The sequence below is a fragment of the Dromaius novaehollandiae genome, chromosome 1 (genome assembly GCF_036370855.1).
Source record: "Dromaius novaehollandiae isolate bDroNov1 chromosome 1, bDroNov1.hap1, whole genome shotgun sequence".
In the NCBI taxonomy this organism is placed as follows: domain Eukaryota; kingdom Metazoa; phylum Chordata; class Aves; order Casuariiformes; family Dromaiidae; genus Dromaius; species Dromaius novaehollandiae.
Genome location: NC_088098.1, coordinates 120,364,201 through 120,376,183, shown reverse-complemented (window position 1 = coordinate 120,376,183; position 11,983 = coordinate 120,364,201).

The following is an 11,983-nucleotide window of genomic DNA, read 5'->3' as shown; positions in this document are numbered from 1 at the left end:
ATCATTTGCACAGGGCCTTGTCCAGCCAAATTTTGAATATCTCCAAGGACAGAGATTTCACAAGCTCTCTGCAGACCAACCAGTCCTGCCGGAGAGGTCTACCTCATCAGTCTTTCTTTGCTTACTGGGAAATGTTCATCCAGAGGAAGCACAGGGACTGCCAATGTTACCCTGATGATTCAGGCTATAGTCTGCATAATTACAGCAATTACATACTACAGTCCATGGTAGTGTAATTAAAACCCTGTGTCTGCAAATTTAACTTGAGCATAAGTGTTCAACTATTTTCTAGGAGAAAGAAAGTCTGGAATGGCTGTTTTTCCCTTGCTAAGACTGTTCAGAACAATGAAGTGCTTTTTAAAGGATGCAGGTTTTGTTCATCTTAGTTTACTCATTAATGGATTACTTTACAAATTACTGCAAACTTAATATTTCATTCAATCATTAGCTGGCATGAGCAGAGGAGGATATGTTGTATTATTTCACACAAAAGAGATGTTTAATATTTGTATGAATGCAACCAGACCCCAATCTCCATTGTGATGTTGCAGCCAGAACCTCCATACACACACCCAAGGCATATGGTCCATAATCTCATTGCTCCGATGTCAACATAATTTTCTAATTTCCAGCTCACATTTAATCCTAGGCAGTTTGTATCTACTCAGGTTTGTGCCAAGAATTGTTCTGTAATATAAATAGCTCCCCTCTTTCCTCCCACCCTCTGCATGTATTTACAGATGAGAATCTTCTCATTCTTTGTTTTGCTGGTTTATACAAGCCTAGCCCTCCCTGTCTCCTTGTATGATTGACTCTGAGTTCTCCCATGCTTACAAAAAGCTTTAAAAAATGTTTTTCACTTTCCTGGGTTTGTTACCTTTACCATGCACAGCATTCTTCTAAGCATATCTGTGTGTGAGCAATGAAACATTAAATCCAAAGCAAACTCCACTTCTACTGATAATTAATAAAGCCAGATAATATAAGATAAAGCATATTTCAGTTCACCTTCAATGGCTCATTTTTTCCATTAAGTTATTCAAAGCTCTCTTGAAACTTATAAAGGTGAACTGTAATTCTTTAAAACATGCAACAGCTTGAAGATTACCTCAGCAATCAAACCTATATACATAGCTTAATGCATTGCTTTATAAACAGTTAATCCAGAAAAACAGCTAAAACCCATTTCCTCTCTTTTCTATTTGTCACTTTCTGAATGACAGGGATTCCCCACATGTCTGTGGATGGCATCATTTCCAGAACTACGAGTTTTCTAATTTTCATCACATTGAGAATTACATTGAGAGCTCATTGATGAGGTGCCTTACAACGAGACCATTTTTCATTTCATATGATCCTTTTCCTGGTATTCAAGATCAAATAATCATGATTTCTATTCCTAACTGATATTACTGAGATTGAGACACTGTCCTAAGCTCAAGTGAGTCTTCGAATTATCTATTTTTTCTTGAATCTAATTGTAACCAGCCTTTACAATACTACTCCCTGTACATCCCATGGGGTCTGTAACATGTTGACATTCTGACCTTTTTGATTTTCACAGCTTGTTTGAATTCTTCCTGACTGTTTGAAGCGCACATAAACAGCTATCACGATGAGAGACAGAGCCATTCACAACCCTTCTTAGAATTAATCTTAAAATTGTATTTAGCTGCCCATGAACCAGGAGCTGCATAGCAAAGCATGACAGTATTTATCCACACCGTTCCTATTAATGAAAACGGATCCCTATGCATTTGTATTTTGTATCTTAGCTAGTGTAAACACTTCACTTTCTTAAGGAGACTAATGCCTTGCTAGGACTCTGAATAAATGATGTGACTTTCAGTACACTGCCTGCTGTTAATCTATCATTTGCTATGAGATCATGTCTGTGAGTTCTATCATAGTCTTCAAATTTAGACCTAAATATGAATAATCAGTGATCATCTACCCTAAAAATACAAGGCTAATATCGCTTTTATCTTGTTCAGCCAGTCAAGACAGTACAGGCAGGTAGGTATGAATTATTCCTTCATATATCTAACATAGTGATTTTTAACAGTGCACAGGTATGGTAAGATCTACATTTTCTTCCACCAACTACATCTGCTAGGAGCAATGGACAGCCTTCCACTGACTTCTCTGAGCTACAGAAGAGGCCCATGAACTTTGGGGGGGTCCTACGGGGCAGGAGGATTGAGTGGGAAGCAGCTTGTTTTTGGAGGTGTCCTTTGTAGGTCGCTCTGCAGTGTGCATAAATACGAATATCCCCACAGAGACACTACGAGTTTCCTGTAGCAAGTGTATCTTTTAAATCCCCCTTTTGCTAAAACCAAAACTGCACTGAGGAACAAAGCCCTCACCCAGCTGCTTTGCTGCCCTTGAGTGAGCAATCTTTTGCCCCCTTTCACACTATGATCTTGCATTAACTTCCAGCAGCACTTCTGCAAGAGCAGCCGAGGATGGCCGATCTTTGTCACGAAACAGTAGGTAGCTCTTCGTAAGAGGAGGCCCCTTACGGGAAGGCAGGGCGCCGCGCCGGCCACACGCAGGGAGAGCCGCGCTGCAGCCTGCCCCGGCAGGCCAAACAACAAAAACACCTTTGTTGCCTTTGCAAAAGTGTCTAATTGGTGTGTCAAACCATGCTACAGCTCTGCTCACTAACCAGGCTCTGAAGCAGGGCGCCTGTCCGAGTTACACGGGGAGGCTGTGATGCGGCCGGCTGGCAGGTTGTTCTGCACTTTCTATTTTGCAAGCTTTCAGTTTGCCTTCGAAACCTAAAGGGCAGCACTGTTAATTAATCAACACCGTAAACAGAGTCCATGCACTGATTTTTGTGTGTGTGTTGGGTGGGGAAGGGTTAGCTTGTAAGCTGATTTAGTTTTGCTTGATAGGTTTTGAAAGATTTCATTTTTTCCTTGAATACCTGCTCACTTTCACGTTCGGTGTGCTGAGGAGCTTTTGTACGGGCAGCCGGAAAGGGAGTGCTGCAGGGCAGGGCTGAAAGAGATTCCTCCTTCGTCTTTCACTGCATTAGCCTGAGCACATGCACGAAACAGCCAGTAGTGTTTCTGTGTTATTATTACGTATCGCATTAACAGAAACAGCACAAGTAAATCACCAGGAAACAAATCCAAAGTCTGTGTCCTGCCCTTCCCCAGGAGGGTACAACCGCAGGCATGCAGGTTGGGAGAGGACCCCTTGAGCCACTACCTCACCAAAAAATGGCAGCCATGGTCTGTTATCCCATTTATCAATCCAGCTGCAGGAGTATAAATTGAGCTGGGGGAGTTTTTTTGGAGAAGAATAAACTTGCCCAACTCTGCAGCTGTGGGTGGGACAGAGCCTGCGCCCAAATTCGGTCCAAAATCAGTAAATAATTTGGAGTGAAGTAAAATGAGAAGGGAGAAGCGCAGAGGGCCCTCATAGGGCCCACGGTCACATGACAATGACCTGAAAAACATAACTTTTTGCTTTACTTTTTACATTTCAAAACTGGCTTTCAAAGGGCCTAGAAATATTACCCAGTCCCCAAATGAAAATGAATATTGTGCTTTACAATGAATTAAACACCTGGGGTTTGGCTTGAGATGCTTTTTATGTTCCTCCACTATTTTCTGTGTCTCTGCAGGTTAATGTGCGATTTGCGTAAGGAACATTTAGTACCAGTACAAATTCTGCTCACAAGCTCTTGTCCTCAGTCTGAGCCTTTTCCTTCTCTTTTTATCACTTTATCATTACGGGAGCAAGGAGGCAAGATCACCCAAAGCTATCTGAGATGCTCCATTCCCGGGGCGAGGGGGGACCGATTCGGTGCCCAGGGTGCTTGGGGTATTGCAAGAAATCTGATGTTTCTTTTCAGTAGGCTTTGTGACTCGTTAGGGATGGAGCCACCAGGGAAAGCTGTGCAGGTTGGAGGCCGGGGCCGGCCGTTCCACACACTGAAGCCGAGGTGCTGAAGGAGGGGGCCGATGTCGTCCCGCTTCCCCTGCCTGCCTCCCCGCGGCCACCCAGAGTAGGGGAGAGGGTTAAATGTCATTTCAGCTGCCGCTCCTTGTGCCAGGAAGCGGTAGTGACTTTGGAGTGGTTACCTGGATCGCCTTCCCAGAGGCTCCCTCTAACCGCGAAAATGATTTTCCAAACCTCCAGTTTCCAAATTCGGAGCAATCCCGTTCACGCTATCGCTCTGCAGGGTGAAACGAACAGCGTTTAAAATAACTTAAAACCCCGCTGGGGTTGAGCCTTACCTTTCCGCCTCAAGGAAATCCTTTCCCGCAGCGCAGGGTTCGCCCCTAGGTGCGTTCACGTGAGCAAATGCCTGCTTTTCCTGGCAAGCAGCTCCTCCCGCGGATGCGGACGTGCGCTCAGGAGTGCTGCCTTTGCGTTGCTACTCAGCTGGGACGTCTCGAGGAAGTTATGTGTGCAAGCTTCACTTGCCCAGGCTTCGCAGCACAGCTTCGTGGTGACATCGCGGCGGCGATAAGATAACATATGATTTCTGCCCCAAAGCTGCATATTCTTATGTTAATATTTAACCTGGCCTGTAAAAGGAATAGCAACTTGCCAGTGACATGCTCATAGGAGCAAACTTCACATGGGGCTGACCTGAAAAGCTGGTGGATTGGTGACGACACCTAATGTCTTAACGAAGGACTGCTGCGCTGCCTCACTGGGACTCGAAACGGCCTGCAGCACCAGCCACAGCACCAATTCTAATTGTTTTATGACTATGAAGTTATGTTAGTGCATTGATAATACATGCTAAGGGCCAAGCTCACCTTGCTGTTATAAATGCACAGGCGGCATGGGGGTGAGCCAGGCTGGGGCCGTCCAGGGGTCTGGTCAGAAGCAGATTCGTTATGTCATGATTGGCCAGCAAGTGAACTCATGTGGTACATCCGGAGATTTTTATAGGGAGTCCATCTGCTGGGAAGCTTCAGCCATGAAGAAGGAACGTATGAGTTTCCTGAACTAGGCACGGTAACGGTTCTGGCAAGTAGAAATTAACGTCACACTGACTCAAAATGAAAAGATGCAGTTCAGCAAAGCGAAATGTGACATTTTGTTTGGGGGATTTTGATTCATTTCCAAAATGAAATTTCAAAAACTTTCTGTTCTATTAGAGGAAAATGTCACCCTGACTTGTTAAAAGAAAAACAGTGAAACCTGCAGGAAGTTTTTTAGATCAACTATAATTTTTTCTTTTTACTTTATTGCTTTTCCAAACATATCTTTTTTAAGTCTAAAAATCTCACACTCTTGCTCAGCCAATAACCCTACTTTCTTGACATAACTTCTATGGATAGTTTGAAAGTCTAATAAGCAGATGCCATCTCTGGTTGCCCAAGTAGGAAAAGTGCAGAAGGTTTAAATGGTTTGACTGGATCTTCAGTTAGGTTTCAGGGAGGAATTTTGAATTCACAAAATAGCTTCAGAAATGGTAGTAGGTACTTTTAAAGCTTTTACAAAACTGTTAATTTCATATAATCAGTTTTGATCCACTTCTTCATCTATTTCCCTTCTCTATTTTCCTCATTTTCCTGTTTCTACTTCCTGTGCTACATGAAATACGGGTCTGTGTCCGTGCATCCAAGCCCTCCCACGGCACACCTTTGCTCTGCCTGTGGGATGCAGAATGGCCCGTCCATGCCCTGCCATGCTGCTCAGGTGGGTTTTGCAGCCTTTGCAGACACCACAGCAGTGTTGAGAGGCACCTGAGAAAGTCACCAGTCCAACCTCTCACTCAGAGCAGGACGATCATGGCAGCTCTGTCCAGCCAAGGCTTGTGGAGCTCCAGGTGTAGAGGATCCCACACTCCTTAAGTGATCTGTCCCAACCATCTTCCTAGAGGAGAGATTGGCTCTGTCATCTTTCTAATTGCCCTTCAGGTAGATTTAAACTGCTATTAGATCACCCCTTAGCTTCTTCTGTACCAAATTAAACAAGCCCTGCCCCTCAGTATCTCTTCACAGGTCCTTTGCTCTAGGCCCCTGGCCACTTGGTCTCCTGCTACTGGATCCTCTCTAGCATTTCCACATCCCTCTTGAGCAGAGGGGCACAAAAGCGCTCACAGGTTTCCAGTTCTGGCTAGTAGAGGAGGAGAATAATGTCTCTGAATTTGCTGGCAATGCTTCTCCGAAAGTAACCTGGTATGTGGTATATTTGCAATGAGAAGGCAGTGTGTATTCGCCCTGGTGTTCACTTCACCCTGCTCACTTCATCAGGATTTCTACCCACTGTCATTTCCCAGCCAGTACCGCTGCAGCCTGTACCTTGGGCCTGTTACACCCGATGTGCAGAACTTCATGCTTCTTCACGCTGGATTTCATGATGTTTCTGTTGGCCCAGGCCTCACATTTATCAGGGCCCCACTGGACCTCATGTTGCTGCATCTATGCTACAGCTGGGATTACAACACTAACTATTCACAGGTTAATTAGCCTGTGTTAATTAGCCAGTTAATATTACTTTACCACACTGCAGTCTATCATTCAGCCATATCCTTAAACTTGTACATGCAGTAAAATGCATGCAATACCCATTATGATTTCCATGAAAGCCAGGGTATTACCTCACATTGAAAGAGGAGGAAATTTGTCAACTAAGTGATTTTGAAAATTCAAGTGGGGCTATGATCCATAAAGGGATGCTTGATTGTCACTCCATTAGCTACATCCAACATAGGGTCCTCAGAATCCCTGTTTAGCAGATAGCAAACATTGTAAGTCTCTGCTAAAGCTCCTTGGTGCTGATATCTCTGTTGGTGAGCAACAAGGCTGTGGATCTGGGAGAGGTCCTACCTCATATGTAAACACTGGGGAGGCTTTTTGAAAAAAGTCATTCTCCCAACTTCTTCTTTTGAGGGGAGGGTTCCTGATTGATTGGACCTCAGAAAACAGCCACAGCTGAGTGGACTGGGATTGTGCTGTGCTCTGGCCCACCTTTGACAGGAAGAGTTTAGCAGTGGTCCCCAGTCTCTCCTCACTGGTCCCTACTGGAGAGGTATGAATGATTTATAAGTTAATATTTACCATATCACATAAGGCTGGCTGGGCCATTTTGGCTTCAAGCACAGGTAGCTTGAGCCTGCATCTCCATCAGAGTCCATCATTCTCAAATCAGGAGAACTGGCAAATGCAAAACAGACAAATCTGAATATCTGTGGGCAGCCTCCTCTGAGTCTGGCCACCAGGGCAAGCACCAGAGGTGAAGATAGGATGGTTGGCAGCCATCCTGGAAGAGTAGGAGTCAGGGAAGGGTGAGGAACTGGCCTCAGGACTCTGAGCTTTCTCAAACTCTGAGGTTTCTCAAACCATGCTCCCCTGCTGCATGTCGGGGCACCACTGGGCTGGGAGGAGGTTTTTTCATCTTGAAGACCAGTAGCAGCTCAGTGAGGGACTCTCCTGAAAAGCTGGGACTATGAGTTAAAAGTTCTTTGGATTACAGTGGTCTGAAAACTCACATTTCCCACCTTGTGAGAAAATAGCCTAACCACTACAATGCAGAATACACAAACAGCACGTTCAGAGCAAGCTGTTTTTAGCTGTGAGTCTGTTTCACAGAGGCACCTGTATATGAACAAGAGATAATGCTTCTTGTGAGAACCTCTCTTTGGTACCTCACTGGATTTGCTGTCCCGGCACGTAGCCTGCTGGCACCAGCCACAGGCATTTCATTCCCAAACACTCAAGGTAGAGAAGACTGCTGTGCCTAAATCAGCACCATGAAGCCCGTGGAGGGAACTGTGTACATTTCAGCCTCATCCACTGTGCTTACATCTTGTTCTGGATCTGACCTGAGCACTAAGGCAGTGAGGGAGTTGTCAGGGGAGCACCTGCCACCTCCACCCACATGCTAGCTGACTTGGTTGCATCGGCTGAAATCCTCCTGGATGAATGTGATGTACAGAGACCAGATTCAAATGTCCTTTTTTTCCCCTGGGGCTGCTTAGACAACCAACAAATATATTAATATTTTATTAATTACTTCTCACTGCCCTGGTTAGTTCCTTCCTTACTTTGACTTTCTAATGCACCTCTTCTTATGATGAATGCAACCACTGGCATCAGTTAGGATGTGCGTGGGATAAGACATTACCCAGCATGGGTAAGGAGTCTGAATCCCCAAACACTGACAACAACATGCACATACAAAATTACCCATGTATATGAGCATTCGAAAGATTAGGTCCTAAGTTTGCAAGCCTGATGCAAGTGGAAAATGATTTTGTGAATCATCAGCCTGAGTACCAGGCAGATTCCAACCTCCCACTCCGGTTTCTCTAGACTCTTCTTTCCAATTCTCCCTTTTTCTTCTGTCCATGAGTAGGAGGATTTTTCTCTGTTTTTCTTTTTCTTTTTCTTTTTTTTTTTTTGGAACTCTTTCGAAGTCCCTTTTGTGCAGCATATAGGTGCACAAAAACCTATCTTCTATAGGTACCCAAACTTGAAAGCTGCTGGAACAGCCCTCAACATTTTTTGTTTGTGGATGTATAAGTCTGAAACATATGTCTATATAGCTGTCCCTGCAAGCCCACACTGTAAGACTCTGAATGAAATGGACTTTTTGAGAGTCACTTAATGTAGGCTTCTAACATTGCTGCCATAAGTGTAATTTTTTTCCTGGAAGAATTGGACAAATTGTCATGATGGAAACTGAAACGCATTTAGACACCTTTGTTTGTAAATGACTTCTAATGAGTGAGAATGCAGCAGGGGAGATAACCAGTCCCTACACTTCCATGCTGAACATTCATTTATTTAGCTGAGTCAAAGAAAATAAGATCAGAGGAGGCAAGTGATGAAATAGCAGAGAACAGGTGCTTCCCCCTCCAAATTGGGGTCATCACTCACAAATACACCATTAAAGCTACTTTGAGCTCAGTGCTAAAAGCAGGAATAAAATTCTTTATTTTCCCAAGAAAATTGGCTTGAAAAACTACACAGATTTTGAGAAATGACTCCATATTAAGAAGTAAATGTCCTATTGTCCAGTTGAGAGTAGGAGAAGATGTGAAATATCTAGAAAAGGCTGAGGTAAAAGACAAGCTGACCTGATGACTGAACTAGCTCTCTCTGCCATGATGCCACCCTGCTTTCTAGCAGCTGATCAGGCTAAAGAGGTGCTAAAGCCATTACTGTCTCTTTATTTTGACTGCAGAGGGATCTAAAAGACTGGCTTAGACTGGACATGCTGTTAGGATGGCAAAAATTAGCTGAGACCAGTCCTACCAATAGTGCTTGTTTTTCCGAAGTATTAAAATGCTCACGTCCCATTTATCTGATGATCTGGGCTATCATACCTGTTTTTATCACCTTCCCAGGAAGGCAGGTCATCTTTGTCTTGATCTAAAGATTCATGGAGCGATGCTACTGGCTTCTCCTCCAGCTCCCAGGCTGGCCTTGTGCAGACCACTCAACACCAAGTCTTCACATAAATCTTCTCCTTCAATCTGGAATCCTCAAGTAGAGATGTCTGGGGCCTGATTTTTCACAGGACACGTTGCAAATCATCTCACTGAAATCAGACAGAGCAGTAGCTCCTCAGCACAGCTGAAATAGCAGGTAATTCTAAATGGAGCACCTGTAATGAAATTCCGTGGATTTTTAGGCAACTAATGATCTTCTGGTGTCTAGGCCTGAGGAAATCCTCAAAAACTGTATAACACTGGTATAACTCATCTGATTTCTTCATTCAGAATTTTTTCCTCAGTTTTCTCTTGCTTGTTACTATAAAGCCACAATTCTATGAAGAATTACTGTGAGCCCTTAATCAGGTCGGCTTTGGAAATAATCTTATCCCAGACTTTCACACAGGAGGCTGTGGGATTAAATACTTTATAGCACATTTGAATGAATATCCTTGTAGTTTTTATTTGGCCTTAATAAATCTGCACTTCTGGAATGCAGTTCTCTGGTACTTCCCTGCCAAGACTCCTTCTGAGCTGCGTTCCATGTTTCCCCTTTGGCAGATGCATTCTTCCTCACCAGCACTGAAATGAGTGATGAGTTTTTGCTGGTAAATGGAAAAATGTCATAATTCAGGGAATGCAGATGAAATAGTTCAGCATGGAGCCCGGACAACAATAGGTAAGCAAGGAAGTTCATCACAAACGAAGGAAGACACAACTTTGGTGCTCTTAGGAGGAGTGTAAATCTAAGAAGGAAATTTTTAGTGCTCTAATTTTTTTAGTGCTCTAAATTTTTAGTTCCCCTAGCAACGTTTTCTTTGGCTTTAGAAATGTTTTGTCTCTGATCCAAACAGTTAGCTTAATGGCTTTGGTTATCATTCAGTTTATGCTGAGGAACTTTTCAATGTATTATAGTGTGCCAAGGAAATATAAAGATCATTCTGTACGCTCATTATATACACTATTACATTTTTCATTATTGCTTAGGGTCATGATTTTTGACTCCCTCCTGAGCTTTGTACGCGCAGCCAGATTCTTCAGGGAGTTCAGGCAAAGGGCAAATGTATCCAGAGCTCCTTTAAAATTGGTGTGCTCAAAACCCATCGAGCCGTGCACAGTAAGTCCAGCTCTGGACATGTCAGACAAATTGTGTGCAAGTCTTGTCAGCGATCTGCACACACAGGTGCTATCCCTAGGGCTTCCAAATCCCGCAGGACATCCCTAAGAGCGGCACCAGGAAAACTACCATGGGAGTATGAAATTATACCCTTTCTTTCTTTCCTGGTGGTTTTGCAAAGTTTCCAGTTAGGAGAAGCATTAATACTTACACCTCTGAAAATAGAATATTAGTATATAGAATAGAATATTAGAATATAGCCCCTAAGTGGGCTGCAGGCGTGAACCAAGCTGACACTGCAATGACAAGACGGTAGATTATCACCATGAGAGTAAACATTATATTGGAAGAGCTGTGTCTTTTTTGCCTTTTCATGAAATACATCCCTATGACTGACACCCTCCTGCTGCCTTTGGGCATTCAGTTAAGATCACAGAGTAGAAATGGCAGGTATTTTTTGCTTCGAAATATGTCTCCCAGGCACTATATCTGTAATATGGCCTGTGACTGAAAGCTGCCCTTTTACAAGGAGTTAACCCAAGTCCTTGACAGAGGTAGTTTCCCACGAGGCATGCAGGCCCTGGCCGCGGCATAAGGGTGCCTCATCCCCAAAAGGTGCTGGGGACCTGGCGAGTGAGGAGGAGTGAGGAGGTGCTCACACTCACTTTCCCTTTGGCACAGAGCTTGTCCCGCAAGCGCCAAACGCTGCTATTCTGTTTTTCCTGTTTTTCTGCCGCCTCCTCACCCCCCGCAAGAACAAGCTGCGCTGCTCACCGATGCCGTGGCTCGCTCCCGCTCCTGCCTCACAGCTCAGTTCACTCTTCCTTTTAATTCCCTTGTCGAAACTTTACTACAGAAGCGCGTGTAAGAGCTGCAGGTCCCTTTACGTACTGGAGTCAAACATTTACTTACAGCTGCTGTTCCAGCAATAACAATTAAATTAAACATGAAGGGAGCATAGCTGCCTCGGTGACCTACAAGCTGGAGGTGTAAATCACACCACATAACTAACTGATGACATTCTGCGCCTACAGCTGTACGCTGGTGTTTCGTAAGTGCAAGGGATGCTGTGATTCCTAAGTGGCCTTGATGACGAAATAGGCAGCAGATTACCCAGGCTGCTATCCCTGCATCCAAAGTCCTAAAGGTCAGGATAGGTTTCAGTAGCTCGGCACAAGGGATAGTGTGTAAGTAGCTCAGTTTGAGAGAGTCTAGGAAGGGACTAAGATTCCCTCCTCCCCCTCAAAATGTACTTTTGAATTCACAAAACATAAAGCAACGGCAAGGCTATTTCTGAACCACTGAAATTGTTCAATTACATTCTTCATTTGAAGTGTGCTTCAGTGAACTTTTTGAAAGCATAGCCTTAAAATTGCTGTAACGTTAGGCTTTGAAAAAAATCTCTGCTTGCTCAACCAGAACATGTGCAAAATTCAAGTCTGTTCTTTCAGATC